This window comes from Mustela putorius, unplaced genomic scaffold (genome assembly GCF_011764305.1).
Source record: "Mustela putorius furo isolate JIRA1106 unplaced genomic scaffold, ASM1176430v1.1 tig00000174_pilon_pilon_pilon, whole genome shotgun sequence".
Classification (NCBI taxonomy): domain Eukaryota; kingdom Metazoa; phylum Chordata; class Mammalia; order Carnivora; family Mustelidae; genus Mustela; species Mustela putorius.
The window spans coordinates 17859670-17883089 of NW_025421304.1; the positions used below are offsets into that span (position 1 = coordinate 17859670).

At 47.8% G+C, this 23420-nt stretch overlaps 1 long non-coding RNA gene across 1 annotated transcript; it reads left to right on the forward strand.

Annotated features, from left to right (window-relative positions):
* The first annotated feature begins 78 nt into the window (after positions 1-78).
* LOC123391047 lies at positions 79-22840 on the forward strand. The gene is made up of 3 exons (XR_006605686.1): positions 79-272; positions 6747-6911; positions 22261-22840. It is a non-coding gene; the product is annotated as an uncharacterized LOC123391047 (long non-coding RNA).
* Positions 22841-23420: the final 580 nt, after the last annotated feature.

The following is a 23420-nucleotide window of genomic DNA, read 5'->3' on the forward strand; positions in this document are numbered from 1 at the left end:
ACTGGGACCGACCCAGCGAGGTGACTGACGGCAGAGGGCGCGCGCGGGGCGCTGGAGAATCGGGGACTCTGACTCGCAGGCTTGCGTGCCTTCGACGGGCACAGTTTATGCAGGCGTGCATTCATTTACAATTCAAGTCGGCTTCGAGACTGGCGTATCTGCCACACTTCCTGTGTATTTCCTGCACGAAGCCGTCAAACCCGCCTTCCTTCCCGCGCCGGCTGGGAGATCTCTGCTTTCGCCCGCACCAGTTGAAATCCGGATTTCCCAAGGTCTGATAGCACGCATCTCGCGTTCTCCCTGCGCACGTTTGCCGAAACGGCACCTTCCCATTGTGTGTTACAGCCATTTATTCAGGTTCGCGGTCACACCGCGTCCCGCAGCGACACAGCGGGATACGCGCTGTGTTCCTGACCGTGTCCCTAGGGCCCGAACCGGGTTTGGCTCGAAGTAGGCGCGCAGGGAATGTCTGTGGATTAATCCTTCCCTCGCCTCCCCCTTCCTGGATTCTGTCATGCGGTGATTCACGTTTCCTCCCCGGCCACCGCCCCTCGTCCCCACGCCCCCGCGCGGTGGGAAGCAGGTCCCGACCCCCGCAGCACCTTCCGCCGGGCGCCTCCATAACCCCAGACTTGGGCATGTCCTCGGTTCCGTCTAGGGACCAAAAGACTTATGCGCCCCGAGGGCTCCTTTCTCCGGGGGATTTCCGAGAGGGAAAAGGGCACTTCCACCCTCCCAGGATGTCATACGCCCCCGTGGACCCGCTCCCCCTCCCCCCAGTCCCTAGGCCCTGAAGACGAAGTTCCTAAAGGCGGGCAGGAAGTGGGGGAAGTAGGGGGGACAGGAGACAGAGGTTCTGTCGAGGCGGGGCCCCTGACTCGCTGTGTACCTTGGGTCTGAAAGGTGACTGAGGGTGACTTCTGTGAGCTGACCCTGGACCCTCGACCCTGGAGTCAGAGACAGGGGACAGACTCAGAGACTATGAGTAGTGGAGTCACGCTTGTCCCGCAGTGCCCTCTGACTCACCAGAGACAGTGTCACAGAGCAGCCTCAGGCAGGGAACATTCCCTACCAACCCGAGCTCAGGACCCTTTCCAGGCCCTTAGGGCTTAGGATGCCAAGGGGTGGTCCGACTTCTCGGGTATGCAGAGGTCCTGATTCTTTAACGGCTGAGGAACCTCCCCATCCCCTTTCCTTTTCACAAATGCCCCCTCCTCACTGGGTGTCAGAATTTATTTCTTCGGGTTCAGCAAGGACCTCTTTTTTTTTTTTTTTTAAGGTTTTATTTATTTATTTGACAGAGAGAGATCACAAGTAGGCAGAGGGGCAGGCAGAGAGAGAGAGAGAGAGGAGGAAGCAGGCTCTCTGCTGAGAGAGCCCGATGCAGGTCTCGATCCCAGGACCCTGGGATCATGACCTGAGCTGAAGGCGGAGGCTTTAACCCACTGAGCCACTCAGGCGCCCCCAGCAAGGGCCTCTTTTGCGTCTTCTCCTGAAATACAAATTGCCCTGGACACTGGAAAGGGCATCCACAAACATTTAGGGAACACTTGCTATGTGCCACACACTCTTCTAGATGCTGTTAAGAAACAGAATTTCTGTCCTCATGATACATTCAAGCATGGGGTGAAGGGAAAGAGAGAAGACAGAGGTGAATGGCAAAATGTCAAAGAAGGTCAGGTGCTGATACTTGCAAGACAGAGGATGTGTTAGGAAACTTGCAACCAGGTATCCTATAAGGTAGCCAGCAATCCTGCTGGGGCACCATTTCTGGCCATCTGATTTGATAGGGCTTTTCATGACTTCTACATACAAATGAATCTTGTCCATAGCGATGTAAGTGGATTTTGTTGCGGTGGAATGCAATTAATGAGTGCCTCCTGGATACTGACTATTTTCCCCATCTACTTATAAATTCATTTCATCCTTCCTGATTGCCAATATGCATGTGTCTTTAAAGATTTATTTATTAGAGTGAGGAGAAGGGATAGAGGGTGACAGAGATAATCCTAACCAGACATCCCTCCAGCTCAGAGTTCTAGGCAGGGCTTGATCCCAGGATCCTGATATTATGACCTGATTTGAAATACAAAGTTGGAGGCTCAACTGACTGAGCCACCTGAGCACCCGATACATGTATCTTTGATTTCTCCTTAGAACAACTTGTAATGGGGCACCTGGGTGGCTCAGTGGGTTAAAGCCTCTGCTTGGGTCATGATCCTGGGGTCTTGAGATGGAGCCCCGTGTTGGGCTCTCTGCTCTGCTTCCCCCTCTCTCTCTGTGCCTGCCTCTCTGCCTACTTGTGATCTCTGTCTGTCAAATAAATAAATAAAATTAAAAACAACAACAACAACAACAAGTTGTAACATCTTACTGGTTTCCTCAAAATTAATGAATTGCAAGAAATCTTTGACTTGTATTCATTGTATACTTTTATGAGAATCGTGATTTTACCCTAAAAAACAATCTCCTTTAACCATGATCAAGAAAGACTAGAAGCTCTCATAGGAAGCGTGGTAAGGGAGGGCCTCTCTGAGGAGGTGATGCTGAATTTGAAAGGGAGAGACTAGATCAAAGCTGGTGGCATTCTTCATGGAAGGCATAGCCAATGCAAAGGTCCTGAGGCAGGGAGGAGTGTGGTCTGTTGGAGGGACAGCAAGCTGGTGGGACAAGGGTAAGGATGGAAGAGGCTGAAGTTTATGTCTCTCAGGGCTGGGTTGCCAGGGAGGGGAATTTGGATTTTCTACTCTGTGTGATGGTGTTACTGGAGTGCTTTCAGCAGGGCAGTGATCCTAACTGGATCCTTTGAAAACGATCCCTTTGGCTGCTGTGTGAAGGGGGGGATGTGATAAGCCAAGAGAAAAATCAGAGCCCCGGGAAAGGCCATGAGAGATGAGGTGGCTAGACCAGGGTAGTGAAGACTGCAAAAGGTGGCTGAATTCAAGATTCAGGGTGTGTTCTGGTGGTAAAAAGAACTAGTCTTGCTGGCTGGCTGGTATGCTTGTTGGGGTGCAGATGTGGAGAGACGGGACACAGGATGGGACAGAAAGTCACTAAGGCCATGGCGGGATCAGGTTACCAGATACAACTTTTCTTTAAGGCAAGTGCATCAGTCAGGCGCTGCTAGCTCCCCACTCCTGCCCCATTGCAGGAAGCTCAGACTCAGACAGTCTGAATGACTTGCCAGGGTCCTCTGGAAGCTCCAGAAGCCTCTGGAACAACCCCCACCCTGCCACGCCTTATACCACGAACCTTTCTGACTGTGTATCATTTTGGAGATGGAGTCCAAGTCAGCCCCTTTCTGCCTGCTGCCCTCAGGCCTGGCTGGGAGAAAGTGCTCACTGGAGGGGGATCAGTGCTGGAGCTCTGCTCAGCCCTGTCTTCCAGGTTTGAGTGGATGGTCAGCTGTCCTCCCTCCACACTTTTTTTTTTTTTGTAAAGATTTTATTTATTTATTTGACAGAGAGAGAGATCACAAGTAGGCAAAGAGGGGGAAGCAGGCTCCCTGCAGAGCAGGGAGCAGACTCTGAGACCATGACCTGAGCCAAAGGCAGAGGCTTTAACCCATGGAGCCACCCAGGCACCCCCCTCCACACTTTTAAGGTTCCAGACTCCTGGCCTGGAGGAAGGCTTTTAGGATCCTATTCCAGCCTCAGGCCCCCAAGACCAAAAAATGGGAAAGGAGGAATCCTGTTTATCTCATTTTCCCTGCTTATCAGCAGCCTAGATATCAACAGTGGACAGTAGAGGGACAGGCCTCACCCAGTCCCCACTGTAGGCCTTTGTCCAACCTGAAAGAGGAAAGTCCCCTGAGCTCAGCCTGGGAAGTCCACCAGCATCTGGGGATGCCCCAGCCTGGCTCTTCCTGTGCTCGGCCCCAGTTAGTGTGGATGGAATTAGCGGCCAGTTGGCAAGCCCGTGCTCAGCCAGCCGAGGGGGATCCTAGCATCCCTGTGACCTTGGCACACATCACCACCTCTGCCTGGGATAAGAGTGGCAGGAAACCGAGTTTTATGAATGCTTTTTTTACACCCATTCACTTGCTGTTCCTAACAGTACCACAACATAGGTTGTCACAGCTCCTCTTTCACAGAGAAGGACAATGAGGCTCAAAGAGGCCAAGTAACGTACCCAGATTTGCCCAGCAGATAACTAGAGCCTGATTTGTCTGGCTCAGTACCCCTTCTGGACTACTACTGGGGGCCTAGAACTGTGATAGGTGCTTTTCTTTACATTGTCTTCTTTAACAACAACAAAACCCAAATACCCTAATGAAGGTTGCCAAATGGCCAGTGAGACTTTGTGATGTTATTTTTACTCCTGTTTTTATTCTTGGAGGAGACTTAAAAGAAAGGGTAGGTTTTTCCCAGCAAACCAGGCCAAGCAGAATGACCAAGTATTTGTGTTGAGGCTCTGGTTTCCTTGGCAAAGGTTGGGGGACAGAAATCATCAGGCGCCACCAGCAAAGCCCTGCCAAGGCCCTGGTTTGGGCAGAGTGGGGAGCCCAGGGGTGAAGGGGATGATGCAGGCATGGATCACTGATGGGATGGGAACGGCTCAGTCCACCCAAGTCCAGCCTTGGCAGAGACAGAGGTAGATGGCCCAGTTTCCTGATTTTGAATGGGTCAGGTGGACAGTGGTGACCAGAATGGACCAAAGGCCAGGAGCTTACTTCCAAGTCCTCTGGATCACTTATCATGCCTCTAGAGCCTCTGGGCGCCCTACAAAGAGAACCCTAGGAATGGGGCAGACCCTGTAGCTCACCACTCTGATAAGCAAGGGGGCACAGAGCCTGTTTTAATCCGAGTGCATCAGCATGTGGCTTCTGAAACCACTCTGCTGTTTGCTAGCTGTGTGACCATAGAGGAATTCCTTAGCTTCTCTGCTCCTTGCTTCCTCAGTTCCCTAGCTGTAAAATGGATTTAGGAATAGTGTCTGCCTCAAAGAGTTGTTGTAAAGATGAAAGAGTTAATGCACGCCGAGTAGGTAGAGTGCTGGCAGAGAATTATGCCTTAGCCTAGAAAAAATAAAGCCCTATGCCGTCTCTGGCCCATGGTGGATACTGTGGGGCAAGTTTTCAGCTATCAAACTGACTTTGCAGAAAGAGTGTCCATAGTGCCATCCCCTCGATCCCACAACCACAGCAGACCCCAACCAACTGCCCCATTAGAGCTAGCCTGGCTCACATCTCTAACCTCGCCTCCAATATCCTGCCCTCTACCCCCATCTGTTTCTCCAGTGCAAAAAGCCTGTTCCTTCCTGGGGCCATGGCACTGGTATTCCCTCTGTGGAGCCATTCCCCCCCACCCGCAGCTTATGTAGGACTGGTTCCTTTTATCGCTCCCCTGTAGGCTCGGACGTCTCCGCTAAGTTGGCCCCTCGTCTTATCTCCCGTTCGCTCTGGCTGGCTTCCTCCTTGCAGGTGTGAAACCCCTGGGCTCATTGCTGGCTTCTTTGCTCATCGTGCCTCTCTCCTACTAGGCTCTGTGCTTGGTAAAGGCAGGAGTCTTGGCCATTTTGCTCACCAGTTCCTCCCAGCAGGTAGCTCAGTGCCTTTCACACAGCAGGAGCTGCCGTCTTGCAGGAGTGGATGAACAGACGGATGGTTGGGTGGATGGACGGATGGCCGAGTAAATCCCCTGGGTTTTTTGTCCTTCAAGGGTGGAATTCAGGAAGCCTCTCCAGGTGTGGCCCCCATGACCCCTTGTGTTCCCCTCTTTGTCTCTGACCCCCATGCTCAGCCCTTTGCATGGGTACATCAGCTCCTTGTGCCTGTCTGGTGCTCAGGCACCTCCAGGTCCCCTCACAGGCCCGATCTGCTCTGCTTCTTTCAGCTAAAAGGCTTTTGATTTCTGCTTGAGGCCTGTTTAGCCCAGGGCTTCCTCTCCAGCAGGCTGACTGCTTAGCGCAAGGGGACAGGGTGAGGCGCTGGCTGAGGGTTAGAACCCTGGCTGGTCTCCTGGCATACTCCCTCTGCCCACATCCGTGTGATGGAGTAGGCTTCTGCCCTACTAGTTGGTTAGCAGACTGCGCTGCATGCCTACCACCACCGTGGCCCCCTCCTCACTCCTGACTCCCCAGAGTCCCCCAACGCCTGGCCTGCTGCCGCGCAAATACTGTTGTCAGTCCTCATTGGCAGGTGCCACACTAGTCGTTAAATATTTTGAACGTATCCACAGGACTACATTATGGCTTTCCTGTTCTGCCTGATACCCCAGTACTCTTTGGGAGCCCCCTTTGGATTCAGTTCAGTGCTGACTCTGGCTGCCTCCCCCTCCCATTGCTCATCCCTCCACCTCTCCACTCCAGTCTTCTGGTACCAACCTGGATCTAGCTGTGCCTGAAGCCATCCATCCCTGGTCTTTTCACATAAGACAATGTAATGTAAACTTCCACCACATGTAACCCAAATAAATACAACCTAGATCTCTTCTGCCAACATGGAAGTCACAAGGAGGCTATTAAGGATTTGAAATGTGGCTGCAGTGAATTGAAATGGGTCAGAAACGTAATATACAAACAGGATTTCAAACAAAGTAGGACAATAAATGGAAACTACTTTATTATTAATTTATAATGCCAATGACATGTCAAAGAGGTCATATTTTGGCTAGATCATATTTTGGCTATGTTGCGTCAAATAAAAAATATTATTAGGATTGATTTCAGCTGTTTCTATTTCCTTTTTCAGCGTTGCTCCTAGGAAAATCTACTTATGTTTGTGGCTTGTGTTATCTTTCTATCAGACAGTGCTGGGCTCCTGGCTGATCAACAAAACACCGGGAAGCAGGAGATCAGAGCCTATCCAATGAAACTAGGCAGCACCCTGGGAAAAACTCCAACAATGCCAGAGAAGGAAGGCAAAAAAGGACAGTTCTGATCTACAGGGATGGAGAGGAAGGGCATCGCAGGTAGGGGGCACCTCGTGAGCAAAGGCCTGGGAGTGGGACTCAGACAAGATGGGTCTGAGAACCAAAGGTGGCATAGAGGAGACTCGAGGGTTAAGATGGGCCACTGATTCCTCCAGGGAAGCTGGGGGAAGGAGGAGTTCTTGGGGATGGTGTGGGACAAAGGGACAAGTATTTTACTTGCCATTCAGCCTCCATACATTTTCTGTATGTATCACGAGGACCCAGGGCTGGGGTAACCATCTCCCTAGCTGTGTAGAATCGGTTCGGGTCCCCAAAATGCTGGAACCCAGAATTGCAGGCTATGTCCGATGCCCACGCCCATCAAAATGGGGCTTCTGAGGCGGGAAAGAAGAGCCCCAATTCTGGGCACAGACAGGAATCAGCAGCTACAGGCCTTTCCCACCAGTGTGGAGCCAGTCAGAGCTCTCACGTTTCCTCCAGAAATTCTTTCATCTTCAAATAGCTGTGGATTTTCCTCTGAACTTTTGTTATGCCTACCAGTTTCTGTTTTATCTAGGAAACAGAACACTGTTTTTTTTGTTTCTGTTTCCTGCAGTGCCTTTTTATGGCCACTGGGATCCAGATTCTAGGAGAAATACTCATGTCCTAGGGACCTCAACAGAGGGTAAGGATATGCCAGCAGGGGCCTGGGAGGTGACAGTGGACTCTTGGAGTCCCAGGAGTCCTTGCTGAGTCATACAAAATCAGGGTGCCCATGCCCCAGCCAGAGCCTCTCCGGGGTAGCAATGCTCCCCAAATTTACTACTTTTGCAGTGCAAAAGAAAGAAACCTTGAGGGGATACCTGAGTGGCTCTGCCTTTGGCTCGGGTCATGATCCCGGGGTCTCTGCTCAGTGGGGAGCCTGCATCCTCCTCTCTCTCTCTGCCTGCCTCTCTACCTACTTGCAATCTCTGTCAAATAATTAAATAAAATCTTAAAAAAAAAAGAAAGAAAGAAACCATGAAAATGACTTTTCACTCTAAAAAAAAAGACCATTACTGACTCCTCTTATGTTCTCCAAAGGCTTCAGCAGATACAGGAGTGAGTGTCTTGGTTTATCAAGCTCCCCATAAAAATGAGGCAGAATCTGATGCACTAGTTTTCTAGGTCACACAGCCTGAAAAAGATCCAGCTTCATTGCCTTCTCCTGGCCCTCAGCTCCCCACTGGCTGCCCCCTCCCCCAGGGAAGCTGCTCCCAGCCAAGTCAGGTTCCCCATCTGCACTAGAAGTGCAGCAGCCCCCCAGGATGGTGTGTGGTTCCCTGTAAGAGTGTGTGTGTGTGTGTGTGTGTGTGCGCACGCGCGCCTGAACCTCAGACCACATATGCCCCCACCAGACCTCACACTCCCTGTGGGCAGGGCCTGCCTGGGCCCTTCATCCCCCACTGATCCCCAGCACCTGGCATCTTCTAGGCACCCTGGAAATATTTATTTATTTAAAAGATCTTATTTATTTAATTGAGAGAGAGAGATAGCGAGAGAGAGCATAAGCAGGGAGGAGAGGGAGAAGCAGGCTTCCCGCTGAGCAAGGAACCCCATGTGGGACATGATCCGAGGACCCCAGGATCATGACCCAAGCTGAAGGCAGACGCATAAGTGACTGAGCCACCGAGGTGCCCCTAGAAATAGTAATTGAGCAAATGAATGGGTAAATCCTACATTCAGAGTCTTTCCCGCCAGATATTCACCACACCCCCATTAAGGACCTCAGTCCCTATGTTCCAATCCCCGAGATGACATTTTAGAGGAGTTGATTCTTTCCTAAGGTCTGGCTGTGGGAGAGAAGACATTTCCTTTCTCTACCTAGTCAGTGCCCAGATCGAGTGGCCACTCTGTGCCAGCCCTAAGGGCCCCAGATAGGTGTGGGGGCAAGAGTGTGTGCTTCCATGAAGTCTCCCCAACGTGCCTGCTGTGTTAAGGAGGTACATTTATAGGGAGCCTCAAATTAGACCGAGCATGCAGCTCTCTATCCTCTGACAACTCTTGGGGGAAACTGAGGCAAGGGATTTGGAAACAGCAGCCGCTGGAGAAGACAAAGGTCACTGGGGTTGGGCTTCTACCTCCGGGCTCAGATTTGTCTTTCAGCCAGGGTCCCATTCAAGATATCTGTGCCCATAACCCATAGGAGGTGGGAGCCACGAACCATGTGGTTCTTCACCACAACTGCATGAGGCACCAAGGCTGTGGGGTGAGAACAGGAGCCACAGAATCTTGGCCAGAATGGGAAGGTCATAGAGGGATGGGTGCCCAGCTCTGGCTGCAGACAGGTGGCACCCACTGATGCAAGAGCTGACTTAGGAAACAAGTGGAATTCGATTGGGCAGAAGAAGGCAGGACCCCTGCAGACAGCTCGGTCAAGAGGGGATGTGGCCGCTCTAGGATGGGCTTGAAGACGGGGATGGGCCAGCATCTTAGTCTGTGGGTGTGTGCAAGTATGTGTCTCTGGGAGTGAGAGTGTGTGTGTGAGTGTGTTTAAGCACATCGCACACAGCTGATTAAGTGTGTGTGAGTATGCATGCTGGTTTAGAGATGGATGTGTGTCTTTGAGGGTGAGGGCACCCTGCTGGCCAGTGTGGGTATGGGGGGGCATTTTCGGTGGCTGGCTTAGTGGCTGTGTGTGTGTGTTGTATGCAGGCATGAGGATTTGCCTGTCTGTGTGGGACAGGGATGGAGCAACAAAGCACTCTGAACTTGGGATGGAGCCATTCAGGGCTTATACCTCTGACAGACTCTTGGGAGTTTGTAGACTTGAGGGCAGGAGAGTCAAGTTCAAGTCCCAACTTGGCCACTTCTCAGCTGTGTGGCATTAATAGTTTCTTTTTTTCAAAATTCCATGTTCTCATCTATAGGATGGGATGGATCATTACCCTTACTGCCTCCTGGGGCTAACTGACAGACAGCTTTGGGAGGATGCCAAGAAACCGGGCCCCTCAGTTCACTCTGGGGAGAAAGGATGAGAAAGGAGTTCCCATTCTCGGTGGTGTTGGAATTTCTAACCATGAGCATGTATTCCTTTTATCATAAAAAAGATGTTAGAAAAAGGCATTTGTGCTCTGGAAACCCTCACTGCCTTTCTCTGTGTAACGGGGGAGATGCTTGTGGTTTTGAGGACAGATGACCCAGGTGGCCAAGCAGGGCATAAAGTTCTTTTTTTTTTTTTACCGGGGGACAGGCCCTGAGGGTGGGCAGGCTCTTCTGGGTGGCTTCCCTCTCCCCAGGAGTCAGCTGGGGATGTCAGCCTCTAACTTAGGGTAGACAGGGAAGCTGCTTCCAGGAGGCCCTCTGGCTTGCCTTCCTGGCCAAGGAGAATTGGGACCAACCCCAGTCACCCGCTAGAACAAGTCCTACAGAGATGCAAGGGGTTACATGAAATGGAAACTGTTCACATGCTTATTTTTCCTTTCTTTTCCTTCCTTTTATTGTTGTTTTTGTTTTTAGTCATCTGGCACCCTCCCCAACACACCAATGAATCACAAAAAAGCTATTATCAGAGATTAACTCTGGTCAGGGAGAGAGCTTTCACTTTCCTTTTTGTGCCTTTCTTAATAAGGATTGAATTTTCCAAGTGTGTATGTTTTTTCTTTCTGTCTCTGACTCCTCTTCCTGCAAACACCAGGAAGTCTCTGGCCAGAGATTCCTGCCCTTTGAGGGTTTTCTTCTTTGAATCCCAGTGTGTTAAAAGGAAATTAAAACCTTAGTCACTCTTATATCATTTAAAAAATACAAAAATGCTGAATTTCAATACTTTACACATTTTTACATTATATAGATATTTAAAAATTTTAGCAGGCGCTACACATACGTAATGTAAGAATTTGAAAAACTCCAACATCCTTTCCTGATTAAAAAGAAAAAAAACAAAACAACTCAACAAACTAAGAATAGAAGGGAACTTCCTCAACTTGATAAAGGGCATCTTGAAAAACCCACAGCCAACACCATACTTAATAGCAAAACACTAGATGCCTTCCCCCTCTGATCAGAAATGAGACAAGGATTTCTGCTCTGCTCTCCTTTAGTCAACATTTTGTTGGAGGTTATAGCCAGGAAATAAGTAAAAAAGAGAAGTAAAAGGCATCCAGACTGGAAAGGAAGAAGTAAATTGTCCCTACTTGTAGATGACATGATTTTATTTTAATTTTTTATTGAGGACATGGTTTTATACACAGAATAGTTTCAGGGAATTAGCAACAAACAAACAAACAACCCTCACTAGAAACCCCACTAGAAACAAACGTAGTGCTATAAGGTTGAGGAAAGGTCGATATATAACGACCAACTATATTCCCGTATACCACTCACGAGCAAGCCAATAATAAAAATGAGGAAAACAATTCCTTTTAGAACAGTATCCAAAAGAATAAGATACTTTGTAATAAATTTAACAAATGCAGTGAGAAAAAGTTTTGCACAGTGACAATTTTAAGTTGTTGCCAAGAGAAATTAAAGAGATCTAAATAAACAGACAGACATTCCATGTCTCTGGATTGGAAGATTCATTTTCTTCTTTTCCTCCATTCTTCTTTTCTTGTGGGGGGAGGAACAGAGGGGGAAAGACTCCATACCCAGCAGGGTGCCCAGCTCCGCTCCATCTCACAAACCTGAGATCGTGACCTGAGCCAAAAACGAGTCAGAAGCTTACCTATCTGAGCCACCCAAATACCCCTGGGAGACTCATTTTCTTTTTTCTTTTCTTTCCTCTGCCCCCCCCCCGACCTTGAACTTTTAGGAGAAAATCTCTGTGACCTTGGGTTAGGTAAAGGTTTCTTAGATATGACAGCAAAGAACAATCCATAAAATTAAAAAATTAACAAAGTGATTTCATCAAAATTTACAACTTTATGTGTCTCACCGTTAAGGAAATCTAATCACTAGGGGTGCCTGGGTGGCTCAGTTATTAAGCGTCTGCCTTCTGCTCCTGTCATGATCCCAGGGTCCTGGAATCAAGCCCCGCATGGGGCTCTCTGCTCAGGGGGAAGCCTGCTTCTCCTTCTCCCACTCCCCCTACCTGTGTTCCCTCTCTTGCGATGCCTCTTTTGGTCAAATAAATAAGTAAAATCTTGAAAAAATTAAAAAAGAAAATCTAATCACTAAAAGTGAATATTCCTAAATTATGCATGTGATTAAAGACACAGAGAACACTTTGTAAAACGCTCACTACTCAGAAAGAAGACAAATAATCCAATTCAAAAATAGGCAAAATTGGGGTGTCTGGCTGGCTGAGTTGGTGGAGCATGCAGCTCTTGATCTTGGAGTTGTGGGCTTGAGTCCCATGCTGGGTGTAGAGATTACTTAAAAGTAAACTCTATGGGGGAAAATAAGCGAATAGATATTGCCCTAAGAAGCTGTATAAACATCCAGGAAGCATATGATAAGGTGTTCAACATCTTTAGTCATTAGTGAGATATAAACCACAATGAAATACTAATTCATACCACAAGAATTACTACAATAAAAAAGGATAATACTAAGTATTAACAAGGATGAACCTAGAATCCTCATAAACTGATGATGGAAATGCAAAATGGTACATCCTATTTGGAGAAGTTTGGCAAGTTTCCTAAGAAGTCAAATATAAGTTTTCTATATAACCCTAGGAATATTTATCAAAGAGAAATAAAAACATAGGTCTACACAGAGACTTACATATAAATGTTTAGAGCGGCATTATTCATGATAGCCAAAGAGTGGATTCATAATAGCCAAACGTCCGTGGATGGATGAATGAATAAACAAAATGTAGGACATACATACAAACGGAATACTGTAATTCAGCCACAAAAAAGGCAAGAAGTATGGATGCATGCTCAAACCTGGACGAATGTCAAAAACACTACACTGACTGAAAATCGACAAAAACAAAGGGCCACATATTGGATGATTCCATGTCTATGAATTTTCCAAAAAAAGGACAAAACCGTAGAGACAGTAATTAGTTTAGTAGTTGTCTGGGGTTGAAGAAAGAGAAAGGGATGTGATGGCAAATCAGCGTGAGGGCTCTTTCTTTTTTTTTTTTTTAAGATTTTATTTATTTATTTGTTTGTTTGTTTGTTTTTTAAAGATTTTATTTATTTATTTGTCAGAGAGAGAGCGAGTGAGAGCGAGCACAGGCAGACAGAGTGGAAGGCAGAGTCAGAGGGAGAAGCAGGCTCCCCGCGGAGCAAGGAGCCCGATGTGGGACTCGATCCCAGGACGCTGGGATCATGACCTGAGCCGAAGGCAGCTGCTTAACCAACTGAGCCACCCAGGTGTCCCGTGAGGGCTCTTTCTAATGGAATGTTCTAAAATGTAATTGTGGTCATGGTTGCACAACTCCTCACATTTACTAAAAACCATTGCATTGTACACTTCGGAGAACAAAACAACAATGATAACAAAAGAATGTACAATTTATTTATCCATTGTACTGTTGATAAACATTTGGGTAGTTTCCAGTTTGGAACAATTATAATTCTGCGAATGTGGACATTCTTGTATATGTCACTTGGTAGACATATGTACACATTTCTCTTGGGCATGTATCTAACAGTAGAATTCTGGATCACAGGGTATGACTACACTCACCTTTAGTAACTACTGCTGAGGAATTCTCCCTAGTTTTCTCCAAGTTGCTCTCCATCAGCAGTGGATGAACTTACTCATTACTCTACATCCTTGCTGACAACTAGGATTGTCTGTCATTTTCTTGTCGGTCATTTTGATGGGTTTGTAGTGGGTACCTCATTCTGGTTTTAATCTGCATATCCCTGGTGACTAATAAAATTGAAAGTCATTTCAAATTTTCTTTGATTGTGTTTCTGACCACTTGGAAATCCTCCTTGGGAAATTCTGGTTCAAGCATTACTGCCCTTTCCCCCCTCCTTAAGTAGTCTGTCATTTTCTTATTGGTTTTCAGAGGAGTTCTTTATATATTCTAGATAAAAACTTTAAATCCCACTTTTTGACTTTTCACCATTTTAACAGCGTTTTCTGGTGAACACAAATTTTAGTTTTAGTGTAGTCTAACTAATCAGGTTTTTTCCCTTTATGGTTTGTACTTTTTAAAAAAAATATTTATTTATTTATTTAAGATTTATTTCAGGTAGAGCAAGAGAGAGAGAGAGAATGAGACCTCAGGCACAAGCAGGGGAAGCAGTAGGCAGAGGGAGAAGCAGGCTCTCCATTGAGCAGGCAGCCTGATGTAGGGCTTCATCCCAGGACCCTGGCATCATGACCTGAGCTGAAGGCAGACTGAGCCACTCAGCTGCCCCTATGGTTAATACTTTTTAATATCCCCAGTCAAGAGGTTGTCTCCTAGTTCAAGACCATGGAGATATTACCTGTTTTCTTCTAAAATACTTACAGTTTTCTCACATTTAGATCAACAATCAATCTGAAATTGACTTTACATATGGTTTGAGGCAGGGGATCCATATTTTTTTTCCCCCATTTGGATCATTGATTGATACAATACTTTTTTTTTTTTTTTAAGCACAACAGTTTTGTTTGTTTGTTTTTTATTTGGCAGACAGAGATCACAAGTAGGCAGAGAGAGAGGGGGAAGCAGACTCCCTGCTGAGGAGAGAGACTTGATCCCAGGCCCCTGGGATCACAACCTGAGCCAAAGGCAGAGGCTTTAACCCACTGAGCCACCCAGGTGCTCCAAAGCTTAACAGTTTTAAAATAAGTCTTGACTCTGATGGGTAAGTCCTCCAGGTTGGTTTTTCTTCCTCAAATTGCTTTGGTCATTTTAGGTCTTCTGCCTCTCCATATAAATTTTAGAGTCTTTTTTTAAAAATTTAATTTATTTATTTGATAAACAGAGATTACAAGTAGTCAGAGAGGCAGGCAGATAGAGAGGAGGAAGCAGGTTCCCTGCTGAGCAGAGAGCCCGATGCAGGGCTCGATCCTAGAACCCTGACACCATGACCTGAGGCAGAGGCTTTAACCCACTGAGCCACCCAGGTGCCCCAAATTTTAGAGTCTTAATGTGGTAAAAACCATCTTGTGATTTTTGACTGGAATTACATTAAATCTATAGACCAATGTGAAGAAGTCAGAAGTAGACTTTACAATTTTGAACTTCCAGTCTGTGATCATGGTATATTTCTCCATTCATTTAGCTTTTCTTTAATTTTATTTTCAAAAACATTCAGTGTGGGGCGACTGGGTGGCTCAGTCTTGTTGGGCTTCTGACTTTTGATTTTGGCTCAGGTCATGACCTCAGGGTTGTGAGATTGGGCCTTGTGTTGGGTTCTGCTCTCAGCAGGAGAATGCTAGAAATTCTCTCTCCTTCTGTGCCCCCTCCTCCAGTAAATAAATAAATAAATAAATCATAAAAGAAAACAAAACGTTTGGTGGTTTTCAGCATTGAGGTCTTGCATAACTTTGATTAGATTTATTTCTAAGTTTTGGGAGAGGGTATGTGTTATGGTGAGTGCTGTGAATTGTGTAAGACTGATGAATCACAGACCTGTATCCATGAACCAAATAATACGTTATATGTTCATTTAAAACTTTTTATTTCTAGGGGCGCCTGGGTGGCTCAGTGGGATAAGCCTCTGCCTTCGGCTCAGGTCATGATCCCAGGGTCCTTGGATCGAGCCCCGTGTCGGGCTCTCTGCTCAGCAGGGAGCCTGCTTCCTCCCTCTCTCTCTGCCTGCTTCTGATCTGTCTGTCAAAATAATAAATAAAATCCTTTTTTTAAAAAAAAACTTTTTATTTCTAAGTTTTTAAAAAGACAGATGTAGGGAAAGCTCTTCTCTGGAAGGAGGTGTGTTGAGGTGTTAGCTCTGTCCCCAAACCCCACTGTGCTTCTGACATGAAGAGAGTGGCACGGAAACCAAGGCCTCCTGAGGGAAGGCTGGGAGTAGGGCCCATGCGCCATGAGGGATGTGAGGTGGTGAGAGCCACGGCTGACCTAGGGAGACTGCAGTAGCTCCAGAGAAAGATCCAGACCCAGGGAGAAGCTAAGTCACCAAGATGGCAGAGCATCTGGCGTAGGAAGCTGAAGGTCGCGTTCCTGAGGGCAGGGGACCCCCCCCCCAACAATGGGATCGTTGGGGCAGTCCCTTTCCTCTCCTTAAGTACTGTTTCCTGTGTGTCCTTAAGGCATGTCCCCGTCCCAGAAGTCATGAGCACATCCTATTCCTCAAAGCCGCCACGGGGTCTGATGGAGATCTTCCAATGACCCTTGAGTCAACTGGAGAAGGGGGCTGCCTCTTTCGGCTCCAAACCGCCACGCTGGTCAAGGTGGGGTGGTGACTGGAGACCCTCTGCTGTCCCCAGACCAGGGGAGGGGACTGAACTGCTCAAGGGTGCCCTGGTGCCCCTCTGCTCTTGCCCATTCTTTCCCACCCCAGCTGTTTGTGGGAATTCTATGTCTCTGCCTGGGAGGTCCAGGCAAATTCTTTCTGTGTTACAGATGGTCGTAAGTCTGTGACTTCCTCCAACTGACCTGTCCTGCAAGCATCTTCCGGAGCCCTTAGGCAAGAGAGCCACTGCATGCCTTGGGGTGGTGGCGTCTCTCTGCTCCATCCATTCCTACATCCCCACCTTCCTTAGAGAATCTCTTCTGTCTTGTCCTTAACCCCTGAGGTGGGACCCCAATCCTGCAGCCGGGGTTTTCCAGAAGCTCCACTAGCCCTATTCCCAGCATCTCCCCCTCTCCACGGCCCCCTTCAGGGTTCTTGAACAATGGGCGAGAGTTGGGGAAGGTCTCATGGAGCCCCAAAGGAGCAAGATAGAGGCGAGCTCAGAGGAAAGAGCACTGGACTTCACGGATATCATCCCTGTGAAAGTAGCAGGTGATAACTCGGCCTGGCTCTCTGTTATGTGGATTGACTTACTTAATCTTCACAGAACTCCTTTGGGGTGGGTACTCTTGTTTTCCCTGTTTTGCAGAGAAGGAAATAGGCACCAACGGGTTAGGCTGCTTGCCAAGGTCCACAGCTGTAAGTGATAGAGCCAGGATCCAAACCCAAGTGGTTTGACTCCAGAATGTGGGCTCTCGACTCGTATAATCTGCTGCTTCATCCAGCCCTTGGGACCTCTGAGCTCTTGGTCATGCTGTTCTCTCCTACTGGAATGCCTTTCCTCCCTCCTCCACCTCCCAAAATGCACCCCTCCAGACCTAGCTCAGTGCTTCCCCTCGAGCCAGGCAGAGCTCCAGGCATCCTCCTCAAAACGACCAGGCTGCCCCTTCTTTCCACTGTGGCGTGGACACGCCATGTTGGCTTTGCCCAGTTATGACATCGCTCCACAGCGAGCCATGAACATTTCCAGGCAGGCCCTGGGCTCTGTCCACTGTGGTGTCCCAGCCTCCAGCACGTAGCAGCAGACCCATCCAAGAGCTGTTCAGTGTCCCAGACGAGGCTCGCCTCAGCTTCTGCCTTTCTGGCTCCTGTGGGATTTTGGATAAGTCCGTGGGACTTGGGATAAATCACTCCTCCTCTCTCACCTCAGAACCATCTCCGTGGTTCCCAGGACTGAGCTTTTTTCTCTAATTGTTCCTCAGCTCCTGAAAGCCCCATCTCTCCCTGCCAGGGAAATCACCTGAGGACTTTCCCTCCACAGACCATTCTCTGGGAGAGAGATGGGAGCTGCTCGTTGGGCCAGTCCTGACGTTCTGGGACTTGGAATGTCCTGGAGGAATGTCTGAGTCACCTTCCTGTCTGAGGAAAGCATTTGGCTGCTCTCCCTGGGGTGATGAAGGGCCAGGAAAGGTCCTGAGTCCTCTGTCCAAGTTCTACTCTTCTTGCCCAGGCCTCAGCTGGAGGGTCATCTAGTAACAGCAACTTACTGATAAATTGCTACGAAGTAGGGGCACCTGGGTGGCTCGGTTGGGCAGGCATCTGACTCTCAGTTTCAGCACAGGTTGTGATCTCAGGGTTGTGAGACTGAGCTTCGGGTTGTGCTCCTCACTCAGTGGGGAGTCTGCTTGAGTTTCTCTCCCTCTGCCTCCCAACCACTCACACACTCTCTCTAGCACTAAAATAAATAAATATTTTAAAAAATAATAATTGTAAATAATAATAATAATTATTATTATGAAGTATTGTATACTACCTCTTCCCGACCCATTCCCAGCTCTGCGCATTTCCGAGCCAGAGAAGCTGGGCAGCAGGACAGTTAGGACCATAGGTTGGGGTCGGGTCACAGCTCCAGCTTCAGGGCTGCTATTCCTTCCCCTCTCCAAGCCTCAGTTTCCCCATCTGTAAAATGGGACAAGAGGGCCTTTCCTCCTGGATCGCTGTGAAGAACCCACGTGTAAGCCACACAATGCCTGACCCGTAGCTACTGCTCCGAACCTGGCTTCGACCATTGCAGAGATGAGATCTGCGAGCAGCTTCGGTGCAAAGAGTAGGTGTTCTATTTTTTCTTTTAAAGATTTTATTTAGAGAGTGAGAGTGGGAGTGGGGGTGGGGGTGAGGAGGGATAGGGGGAGAGGGCATCACGAGCAGACTTCGCACTGAGCGTGGAGCCCTACACGGGGCTCGATCTCATGATCCTGAGATCATGACCCTAGCGGATATCAGGAATCCGACACCCAACTGACTGAGCCACCCACCCAGGCGCCCCAAACAGGAGGTGTTCTCTTCACCTCCACGTCGGCAACATTGAGCACATGATAAATATCCAAAAGACCTCAGGAAATGTTCCACTTTTAGCCCTACCTCAGTGGCTGTGTGTCTTTGGGCAATCTGCTTTCCCTCTCTGGGCTGGCCCTCTTTGTCTGGGGGGTGGATGTGAAGTTGTCTCAGCTGACACTTTAAAATTGAGGCCCAAGCAAGTGGTGGGCCACTGGAGTCATTCTGCAGTTGGCAGAGCTGACCTGGTCTGATTTCTGTCCCTAACCGTAACCAGCTATGTGACAGAGAGAAGTTCTTTGACCTCTTGAAAACTCTGTTTCTTTATCTATCAAGTGTGTCCAGATTCTCCCTTTTTCTCAGTGTTGTTCTACAACTCCAGCCCATGAGGAATCCTTGGCGTAGACCCAGAACATTCTAAGTGCTCAGTTAATTAAAGATTATTTAAGAGAGGGGAAGTGGGGGCAGAGGGAGGGTGGTTGTAAATCATGTGTGTGGGAGCCCTGAAGAGCAACAAACTCCAGCTGGTGAGGCGGAGAGAGGGGCTCCTTGGAGAAGATTGGCCCGAAGGCCCAGAAAGGGAAGGTGACCTGCTCCGTGCCACACAGCTGTTGCGGCAGAGCTGAAAGGGCCTCCACGGATTTGGCCCCAGTTTGGGCTGGGAGGTAGCAGTCTATGAGGGGGGCAGGCACTGGCTCTCAGATGACCCCCCGGGAAGGGGGATGCCGTTTTCCAGTTTGTATTGGGAAGGTCTGATTTCCTCTCCTCCTTCTGAGAAGCCAAAGGCTCCCAAAACAAACAAATAAAGATTGGTTTGTTTTATTTTATTCAGTGACTGATTGGTTTTACATAATATGTTTCAGCAGGGGCAGTTTTTCCCTGCTGATTTCACCCTCTCTGTTGAGGAAAGGGCTTCAGAACAGGAGGCAAGAGGGTTCTAGATGTCTCTGGGACTCAGTTTCCCCTTTTGTGAAATGACCTGATTCTACAGGTATGCATGTAGTCTTGCAAACCATGTACTCTTGGGCATCTGTCTGGCTCAGTCAGTGGAGCCTGTGACTCTTAATCTCAGAGTTATGGGTTTAAGCCTCACCCTTGTTGTAGAAATTACTCAAGAGAGGGAGACAAACCGTAAGACTCTTAACTCTAGGAAACAAACTGAAGGTTGCTGGAGGGGGTTGCTGGGGGCGGGGGTGGAGAGATGAGGTAATTGGGTGGCAGGCATGAAGGAGGGCCCTTGATGTAATAATGAGCACTGAGGGGGTGCCTGGGTGGCTCAGTAGGTTAAAGCCTCTGCCTTCTGCTCAGGTCATGATCCCAGGGTCCTGGGATGGAGCCCTGCATTGGGCTCTCTGCTCAGCGGGGAGCCTGTTTCCTCCTCTCTCTCTGCCTGCCTCTCTGCCTACCTGTGATCTCTGTCTGTCAAGTAAATAAAATCTTTAAAAAAGAAATAATGAGCACCGAGTGTTATATGCAACTGATGGATCACTGACCTCTACCTCGGAAACTAATAATGCACTATATGTTAATTAATTGAATTTCAATAAAAAATGTGATACACAAAGTAAAATCTTTGAAAACAAAAATAAAACAACCATGTACTTTTGCAAGCCACTGATTATATTGTACAATGGGGGGGGTATAGAAGGAACAGAACAGTGTGCAGAGAAGACTGCAGCATTAGGAGGGGTGAGGGGAGGGAGCTGTATACATCCGGTTGCAGAAGCAGAAAATACTCCTCAGGGCTCCATGAGGAATCAGTAACAGGGCTTACCTCTGGGGAAAAAATACCAGCCTGGAATGGAGAAATATTCACTGTTTATTCACTTGTACTTTTTGTTTTTTTTTAAGTAGGCTCCCTTTTGGGGTGCCTGGGTGGCTCAGTGGGTTAAGCCTCTGCCTTGGTCTCAGGTCATGATCTCAGGGTCCTGGGGTCAAACCCCAAATGGATCTCTCTCTCTCTGTGTCAAATAAAATAAATAAAATCTTTTAAAAAAATTTCTTTTAGGGGCACCTGGGTGGCTCAGTGGGTTAAAGCCTCTGCCTTCAGCTCTCTGCTCAGCAGGGAGCCTGCTTCCCCTCCTCTCTCTCTGCTTGCCTCTCTGCCTACTTGTGATCTTTCTGTGTGTGTGTGTGTGTGTGTCTGTCTGCCAAATAAATAAATAAAACCTTTTAAAAAGTTTTTTTTAATTAAAAAATAATAAATAAATAAGGTAGGCTCCACACCAGGAGCCCAATGTGTGGCCTGAACCCAGGATCCCAGGACCGTAAGATCAAGACCTGAGCTGAGATCAAGAGTCGGACGCTTAACCGACTGAGCCACCCACTATTCTTTTGTATCTTTTAAAATAAAATTGTCCACTTTGGCTGTGCCATTCCCCTGGCCTCCCTGTTCCATTTCTGGCTGTTCTGTTGGTCTGCTGCTTTTCCCAGCCAGATCACCCAGAATAATCTCTTTAATGTCTGGCCGTCTGATTAATAAGCTTAATCCCCTCCCCTCACATGGAGCGGCTTCTTCCCAGGTTCCAGAGACTAGGACATGAGCATTTCTGGGAGGCCATGAATCTGTCTACTGTATATGACTTTGATCAATTTCCAGTTTTTTGTTTTTGTTTTTGTTTTTTTTAATTAACATATGATGTATTATTTGCCCCAGGGGCACAGGTGTGTGAATCATCAGTCTTACACAATTCACAGCGCTCCCATACCTCCCCAGTGTTCATCATCCAGACACCCCAATCTTCCATCCTGCTCCCCTCCAGCAACCCTCAGTTTGCTTCCTGAGATTAAGAGTCTCTTATGGTTTGTCTCCCTCTCTGGTTTCGCCTTGTTTGACTTTTCCCTCCCTCCCTCTATGATTTTCTGTCTTGTTTCCTAATTTCCTCTTATCAGTGAGATCATGTGATAATTGTCTTTCTCCGACTGACTTAATTCGCTCAGCATAATACCCTCTAGTCCATTCACTTTGTTGCAAACGACAAGATTTCGGGTTTTGTATTTTTTGGGGTTTTTTTGATGGCTGGATAAATATTCCAATATATATATATATATACCACATTTCCTTTATCCATTCATCTGCTGATGGACATCTAGGTTCTTCCATAGTTTGGCTATTGTGGACATTGCTGCTATAAACATTCGGGTGCCCATGTCCCTTCAGATCACTACATTTGTATCTTTGGGGTAAATACCCAGTAGTCTGATTGCTGGGTCATAGGATAGCTCTATTTTCAACTTTCTGAGGAACCTCCACACTGTTTTCCAGAGTGGCCACACCAGCTTACATTCCCCAGTTTGCAGTTTTTGATTGGTTCTTTCTGACTACCTTGCACTGTTTTATCATTGTTCTTTGGTGGGGAGTGTTTTCAGAGTTTGTCAGTCATTCCAGAAATCCCAGCCGTGAATGGTAAATTCTTACAATGAAATACAGTCTAGGCATAAGGACAAATGCACTGAAGGGAAAAGGAGCCACGTAGCTGAATCTCACAAACACCGCGTGGAGGAAAGAAGGCGCCTACGAAAGAATGCTTTCTGCCTGGTGCAGATGGACAAAACACTGGTCTTGGCAGAGGTGCTGGGAAGGTGGCTTCCCTTGAGAGGCTCGTGGTTGGAAGAGGTCGTGAGGGGGTTTCTGAGTGCTGATAATCTTCTATTTTTACTTTTTGTTTTCAAGTTTCTAGACATCTTGCAAAAACAGTATGACAAATTCCTGTATTCCCATCACCTGGAGTCATTATTAACATTTTGCTACCTTTCTTTTTTAAATCCTTCTCTCTTTCCAGATAAGGCATCCTGGCCCATGGGGCAGAGACAGCATCCCCGGTACAACCACTTTCTGGAGCTCAGGATACAAGATGCAGGGAGAGCATCTTTTTCCTTCGTGGGTGGTCTTGGAGGATACTTCTCGAGAGATACGGACCTCAGTCATCCTCCTACCTGAAAGCTCCTGGGCATTCCAGGTACTCTTAGTCCTCTCTTCCCACCCACATCGCTGAGCATCAGGGCAAATAAGTGACAAGCAAGTGAGGGTTAGGCACCATCATGGAAAAAACCTTGAACTTGGAGATGTACCTCCATGGGTTTTCTCCTCTCCTCCTTCCACATCATTCCTCACCCTCTTCTGCCTCCCTCCTTGGAGGGTGTCATATCCCCTCATAGTTCCAGCCACCACCTCTTGACTTGGGATTGCTTACTGGGATTTCCCAGGGCCAGGCATATAATCCCTCCAGCTCAGACTTTTCCCATCTGTGAAATAAGCAATGGCCGTTATGCTCTTTCAACCCCAAAAGGGCTATGGTGAGGACCGTTGGAAGCAGAGAATGAACAAGTCTTTGGTTCTCAAACAATTTGGTGGTGCAAGCGTTACTCATCCCCATTTCACAGAACTGGAGCCTGAGCCCGAGGAGTATGAGGCTTTTAGCCCAGCTCTCACTGCCAGTTGGTGCTGGAGCCGAGCCAGAGTGGGGATCTCTGAAACTTTAGGGGATAGCCACAGGAGACACATTCTAAAGCTTTTAGGTGCCTCTTATTTTATGGAGCAGTGAAAAGTCAGATTGGAAATGCAAAAACATAGCAAATGGCTGAAGGGATGGATGGCATGTGTGGGACTGTTTGCTTTTCTAAGAGGAAAAGAAAGCACTGATGGTTTGGCAATAGGGCTTGCTCTCTGATGGCAGGCCAGAGCTAGCTCTTCATTCAGAATAAGGTACTGGAGGATAAACCATCTTCTCCTCATCTGGCCACTGCTTCTTGGAGGACTTTCATGTTTCATCATTTACAAAGACTGGTAAACAACTCTTCATCAAGCCCCTTTCCTCTTCTTGGGCACCCGGCCAGATTATGGCTCCCGCTTCCCTTGGCAGTCAGGTAAAGCCACGTGTCTAGATTCTGGTCGGCGGGTTATCTGCAGGAGATGGGAGATCAAGGCACTGTTTTCTTACAA